The following is a 7,717-nucleotide window of genomic DNA, read 5'->3' as shown; positions in this document are numbered from 1 at the left end:
GTTCCAGGACAGCCAGGGCTACACAGAGAAACCCTGTCTCAAAAAACAAAAAACAAAACAAAATAAAATTAAAAAGTGTCTCTTTACATAGCCCTAGCTGTCCAGAACCTCACTATGTAGACAAGGCTGGCCTTAAATTCACAGAGAGCCAGACCTACCTCTGCCCCCTAAGTTCAGGAACTTGCCTTTTTTTTTTTTTTAACATAGAGAAGTTACTTAGAATTTGGAACAAGCCAGGCGTCCTGGTTTCCTTTCTATTGCTGTGATGACATATCCTAACCAAAAGCAACTTAGGGGAGCAGGGGTTTAGTTTTTGTTCAGTCCCAGGTTACCGTCTGTCATCCAGGGGGAATCAAGGCAGGCATTCAGTCAGTAGTCAGTCACATCGCAGTCACAGTCAAGAGCAGAGAGAAACAGATGTGCCCCAGGCTGCCTGTAGCTTTTCCTTGCTCTGGATCGTGCAGGATGTCCTGCCTAGGGAATGTGCTGCCCACAATGGGCTGGGACTTCTCATGTCAATCAACAATCAAGACAATGCCCTAAAGACATGTCCATTGGCCTGATCTGAGCCTTCCTTCAGCCGAGGCTCTTGTCTCAGATGATTCTAGCTTGTCACAGGTTGGCATCACACTGGGCACGGTGGTATGTATCCATCATTCCAACACCAGGAAAACTGAAGATTTTGAGTAGCCGCCAGTTTGGACTATATACTGAGACTTTGGCTCAAAGAAAAACATGTGGGAGGGGAATTGGGAGTTAATTCAGATGCCCAGCATGAATAGGCCCTGGGTTCATCTGCTGCACTGTAAATGTAGAAGAAGAAAATCAAGAAAATGATACAACATGCGATTACTTTTGTGAGTTTCTTATATTAACTTTAATTGATATTGTCTATGAGTGTTTGCCATCATGTGTGTATGTGCATGCTGTGCATGCCTGATGCCCGAGGAAGCCAAGAAGAGGAGGACATCAGACCCCTTAAAACAAGAGTTCATATACCACGGATCCATATATATCTCTTGGTGGTTGTCTCATGTAGCCATGTTGAGCCAAACTGCATACATAGTGACGATGACCTGAAAGTCCCGATCCTCCGATCATCCGTGTGCATGTATTCACTGGTGGAGGAGGGGAGAGGTGCAGGGACTCTTCCATTTGTTCTGATGTTGCCCTAACTGGATGCTGTTTTATGTCTCCTACTGGTGAAGGTAGGGCTTACAGCCTTTACCACTGAGCCACACTGCCACCCTTTCAGATTTTGAAGCCAAGGAAACCGTTTTCTCCTGGCAGTGAGTGGCCTGAGGACCCTGGTGTGCCGCTGAAATTCCAGCTTCTGTCTTATCACAGGCTGCAGTCACTTCTGTTCACATTCGAATTACGTAGCATTCCAGTAGTGAGCGCCAACTGGCCTCTCCGTAAGCCGTTATCTTTCTGTGCCATGGGCCAGCACGTCAGGTTGTTCAGCAGTATGTGTGCACAGCATAGTGGGAGGCCCTGATGCCCTCCGAGGGCACAGCGTGAGGCGGGCGTGTAAGGGAGGTTGTTTTCGGATAGGATCTGGCACCCGTCATTTCTATCCCAGGCTTCGATAAGGCAAGGGTCGACAAGGTCCAAGCACACCCATTCCTCAGACACGCCCCCGTCTTGCACCTTGTCATGAGAGGGAGGTTGACACAGGGTGTCTAAAGTCCAGTGCTCACACAACGTCTCTTCTGTCACCTGTGCCCTGTTCCCAGCTGTACTGCTGGGGGGGGGTGTCCCCTGGCTGGGAGAACCCAAGTCCACAACGATGAGTAATGAATGAGAGGAAGAGGCAAGAGCAGGAGTTTTTGTGCCTGGTCATCATTCACCCGCTGTCCACGCTGCTCACCAACGGCTCCGAAGCAGGGAGACTACCATCCACACCCAGTGTGGACGCTTCTGGAGGCATGACCAGCTTGCTCTGTGCTTCTCCTTTACCAAGAGCAGAATGTGACCTTGTCTATCACAGGGTACAGTGGGCAAGCAGAGTGTGTTCCTCAGAATCATGGGCCCGCAGGGTACAGTGGGCAAGCAGAGTGTGTTCCTCAGAATCATGGGCCCGCAGCATGAGAGCCAGACTGTTACAGTTCTCAGCAACTTCGCGTGGCTTCTGATGATTAAGGATGGTCTCTTTGTTTTTAAAAAAAAAAACACATTCCTTTTATTTGTTTAAGGGATATATTGTTTTTAGTTTTATTTATGCATTTGTACATATGGGTCGTGTGTATGCCGGTGCTGTTGGAGGCCATGTCAGCATCCATTGGAGTTGGAATTCCAAGCGGCTCTGAGGTGCCTGACATGGCTTTAGGAAGCCAGCTCAGTCTCCGGGAGAGCAGGAGGCTCTCTAGCTGCCCCTCCCCCCACAACACCATCACTTTTTAATTTGTGGTTAAAAAAATTACATAAGGGCTAGATCTTATTTTATTTACCTTTTAAAAATTCAAGTATTGCCGGGCAGTGGTGGCGCATGCCTTTAATCCCATCACTTGGGAGCCAGAGGTGGATTTCTGAGTTCGAGGCCAGCCTGGTCTACAGAGTGAGTTCCAGGACAACCAGGGTTATACAGAGAAACCCTGTCTCGAAAAACAAACAAACAAACAAACAAAAATTCAAGTATGTGTGTGTGATGTATGTGCACCTGTGTACAAAGGCTTGTGGGAGCCAGAAAACAACCTCAGAAACACTGCTTATGTCCTTTGAAATAAAGCATCTCATTGGCCTGGAGCTAGACTGGTTGGTTAGCGAGCTCCAGCAATCCCATCTCTGCTTCAGTGTTTACAGCTGCTCTGCGGATTGAACCCGGGGACCCATGCTCAAGACAAGAACTTAATGACTGAGTGATCCTCTAGCCCTTCAATCTTTTTATGGTTATTTTGGAAGTTAGAACCCGGGATTGCCTTGGACGTGGACATAGCTGCTGTTCTTGGTTTTCTGATTCTTGGTTTCCTTAGCCTGGACTCAGGATATAGTCCAGCCTGGTTTGGAACTCACATGCCTCTCCTGCCTCAGCTTCTTCAGAATTGGGTGTGTATCACCTCAGCCATCTTAAACACTTTATACAATTTTTTTTTCGTGTAAGGATGTTTTGCCTTTATGTATGCATGTGTACCATGTGAGTACTATGCCTGAAGAAGCCAGAAGAAGGGACCAGATCCCCTGGAACTAAAGTTACAGATGACCGTGAGCGGTCAGATGCGGGGGAATTCACTGAACCAAGGTCTTTAAAAAGATTAGTCAGTGCTCTTAACCTCTGAGCTGTTGATCCAGCCCCACCTTAACCATTTAACGGAGCCGTTCAGGGATAGGATGTCACCTATGTGCATGTTGCTGGGGTTTGATCCCCAGCATTGCAAAGCAAACAAACCTATTTGCTGTTGGAGGGAGGGTGTCTGGGAGGAAAGTAACATAATGCTACTTCAATAAAAACATATTTCAAAAAAAGCATAACGGTAAGTTAAAAAACATCCACACAGAAAACCTCACATGATTTCATTTAAATAGAAACTTTGGGACCTTAAGAGGAGGAGGGGGAGGAAGAGGAGGAGAGGGGGAGGAAGAGGGTGAGGAGGAAGAAGAGGAAGAAGGAAGAGGAGGAGGAAGAGGAAGAGGAAGAAGAGGAGAAAGAGGAGGAGGAAGAGGAGGAGGAGGAGGAAGAGGAGGAGGAGGAGGAAGGAATCCTCAGAGTGTTAGGGTTGTTAGGTGAGTCTCAGGTAAACACTGTGTGGCGCAGTGCACTTCAAGGCCACCAGGGGGCAGAACAGGCAGTGAACATTTGAAATCAGATCAGCGAGCAGTACTCCATCCCCTGGCTGTGCTGTCAATCATTCTGCGGCACAGAAAGATTCCAGATAATCTATCTTCCATTTCCTACCAGCTGCATCATGGGGGCCACACAGCTTCCCCCTTGCATCCAAAACTACCAGCAATGGCCCACACCCCTGGGGTTCCTGGCGATGGAAGTTTCTCCAGACGATGAGTCCATGGCCAGGGAGCTTGTTGGATGTGCACAGTGACACACACCTTTAATCCTTTGGGAGGATGAGGCGGGAGGATAAAGGAAACTCAGGTCTTGGCTGGGTGGGCTACAGAAGGAATTCTGGGCGAGCCCGGGTAACTTAGTGAGCCCCTGCCTCAAGCTTGAGCTATGAGATCTAATGGCTTCCTACCTAGGCTTTCTTGTATGAGCCCACCACATATTTACAGTAGACCTGGATATATACACCCAAGCACACTTCACAATGTCCACAAGCATCATTGCAATCTAAACAGAGCTAAAAGTCTTTACCTGGCTTGCTGCACCTCACCTCAAACAGTTAAAAGAAGGCTGAGAGTGTAGCTCAGCATAGGGCACTTGCCTCGCATCCTGAGACTAGATTCACTCCCCCAGTACTACAAATATTTCTGCAAGCCCGGCTCTAGGAAAGCTGAAGTGAATTTGAGGCTAGCCTTGAATATACAGTACAGCCATGAGGTGGGGGCAACCCGGTGGGGCTGTGGCTTACAAACCACAGGTTTGCTCCTCTGATAACGCAAATCTCAGCTACGAGATACACAGACTTACGATGTCTGCATTTCAGAGATCTCCCGTCACTTAAGACCGACAAAAATATCTGAGGAGCATCGTCCTCTGCTTTTCCTTCATTCCTTCTGAATTAATGTCACCTTCACTAATTCCGAGTTGTGCAGGGCAGTGCAAGCTGATAATTCCAACACTAGGAGGCCCAGACAGGGAGATGAACGGGAGTTCCAGGCCCCCCTGAACTACACAGAACGAGACCCAAACTCCGCAACAGTTTCTCCCAGATCTGCGCCCGGCCCAAGGCCCTCGACACTGTCCTTGCTGCCGCCTTCCCCAGCAGATCATGCGAGGACTCTCTTGCCTCTCTGTGCTTCCTTCTGGGATGGTGGCCAAGGGGGTGATGAAGGGAAGAGGTAGGGTTGTTCCCCTAGGGCCAGTGAGTGGCTCTCTCTGGTATCTTATCTGCATAAAGGCAGACCCGAACAAGAAAACATAACTGCCTTGTACTTCTACCCTGTACAGAAAGACGGCCAGAGGTTGGGGTGCCATGGTCCATACATGCCTGTAACCCCAGCAACAGGGGAAGGAGGGTACTTGATTCTGGAGCTTGATTAAAGCCCAGGCAACACAATGAAAAAGAAAAAGTCATCTGGGTATAGTGGTGCGTCCCTGTAATATCAGCCCTGGGGAGGGGAGGCAGAGGCGGGGGGATCATGAAGTTCAATGCCAACCTTAGCTGTGTAGTGAGTTAGAGGCCAGCCTGGGCTACATGAGAATCTGTCTCAATAACCCTGTCTTAGTTTGCTTTCTATTGCTGTGATAAACCACTGACCAAAAGCAACTTGGGGAAGAAAGAAAGGGTTATTTTATCTTTGAGCTTACAGTCCACCATGTGGGGCATCAGAACACTAGGACAGGGACCCAAGGCAGGAACCTGGCGTCGGGAGCTAATGCAGAAAGCATGGTGGTTACTTACGGGTTTTTTTTTTTCTTTTTTGGCTTTCTTATATCTACAACCCAGGACCACCTGTCCAGGAATGGTGCTGCCCACAATTGAGATGGGCCCTCCCACCTCCATCATTAATCAGAAAAATGCCCCACAGACTTGTCTGTGGGCCAATCTGATGGAGGCATTTTTTTTTCAACTGAGTTTTCCTCTTCTCAGTTTGTTTCAAGTTGGAAAAACAAACACAGAAAACAACTCATCAGGAGAGTTACTGTGGTCGAGCATCTGCCAGAGAAGACGGCTTGGATGAGGGTGTGAGCCAATAGAAAGCCTTCATTAGCCCGAAGGTGATCACTTTGGGTGTTTGGATCTTAGGTGGCCCTAAGTCTTTTTCAGAATGAGCTTTAAAGCACAAAAACCATGTCCTGGGTTGACACATTTCAGTTAACAAGAACAGTTAGCCAGAAGCAAAACTACAAAAGCCAAAAAAGTACATTTAGAAACGTGTCCAGACTAGACTTTGATAGATTAGGTCTTTGTTTTGGTTTTGGCTGGTGGTGCTGTCTACGTGCTGAGTTTTACAGCCTGAATGGTACTTCTATCATGGAGTCAGTTGTGCTAAGGTCTGGGGGCCACTAAGATCTGGGGATCTCTAAGGTCTGGGGGCCACTAAGGTCTGGGGACCACTAGGGTCTGGGGGCCACTAAGATCTGAGGGCCACTAAGGTCTGGGGGCCACTAAGATCTGGGGATCTCTAAGGTCTGGGGCCACTAAGATCTGAGGGCCACTAAGGTCTGGGATCTCTAAGGTCTGGGGCCACTAAGGTCTGGGGGCCACTAAGGTCTGGGATCTCTAAGGTCTGGGGGCCACTAAGGTCTGGGAATCTGTTAAATAACCCAAAACCTAGTGAGCACAGTAGCCCTGGGCCTGGGGTGTGGCTCAGAGAACACTTGTCTGGCACATGAGGCCCTAGATTCCATCCCTAACACCAGTCCTGGATGTATCCCAAATGTAAAATGTTTACACGCTAGTTCCTGCCTCCAGGAAGAGGCATATCCCCACAGCCATCTCACCCCTGAAATCTGCCTACATTCCTATTCCTCTCTATAGAAAAAGAAATATACAGCTTGTAATTTTTGCTGGCCTAGCGGGTAGTTTCACTGATTGCCTTTTGGATTTCATAAGTCTATCTATTTTGTGACTGATCTTTGTCAGTTGTTCTAGCAAACCATGGACTCTTTGGTGACTAAACCCTGGCACAGGGAGCCCAGGCAAGCTCTCGGCTCTGTTGTCTGCCAGGAAGAAATGCCGTAGAAAGGGCCAGGGGGTGGGAAGCTCCTTCTCTGGTGGCCTGAGTACAAGACGTTGCCAGAATGCGTGTATGAACAGAGCGCCAACAGGAGTGCGTGTATGAACAGAGCGCCAACAGGAGTGTGTGTATGAACAGAGCGCCAACAGGAGTGCTTGTATGAACAGAGCGCCAACAGGAGTGCTTGTATGAACATGGCGCCAACAGGAGCGCTTGTATGAACAGAGCGCCAACAGGAGTGCTTGTATGAACATGGCGCCAACAGGAGTGCGTGTATGAACAGAGCGCCAACAGGAGTGCTTGTATGAACATGGCGCCAACAGGAGCGCTTGTATGAACAGAGCACCAACAGGAGTTGTTATTAGGCTGGAGAGATGGTAGAGAGCTGTTCTTCCAGAGGACCCCGGTTCAATTCCCAGCTCTGTGCGGTGACTCACAACCATCTGTAACTCCAGTCCCTGAGGATCTGATGCCTTATTCCAGCGGATGAGGGCACCAGACATGCAATGGTGCACAGACATACATGTAGACAAAATGCCTGTACATGTAAAAGTAAATTAATTAATTAAATAAAATATTTGGGGGATGGGGAGTTGGCTTGGTTAGAGCACTGGCTGCTCTTCCAGAGGACTCAGGCTCAGTTCTGAGCATCCACAGGGTGGCTCACAACTTCCCGTAACTCCAATTCTGGGGATCCGAGCCTGCTTCTGGCCTCCAAGAGCGCTAGGTATGCTCCTGGAACACAGACATACAAGCAGGAAAAACATTTACGCATAAAAAATGTTACATTAGTCGGGTGTCATGGCACCTGCCTTTAATCCCAGCACTCTGGAGGCAGAGGCAGGAAGAGTAGGTCTGAGTTCAAGGCCAGCCTGGTCTGCATAGTGAGCTCCAGACCATCTGGGGCTACATAGCAAGACCT

Source organism: Mastomys coucha, unplaced genomic scaffold (genome assembly GCF_008632895.1).
Source record: "Mastomys coucha isolate ucsf_1 unplaced genomic scaffold, UCSF_Mcou_1 pScaffold18, whole genome shotgun sequence".
NCBI lineage: Eukaryota > Metazoa > Chordata > Mammalia > Rodentia > Muridae > Mastomys > Mastomys coucha.
This window is presented reverse-complemented; position numbering follows the sequence as displayed.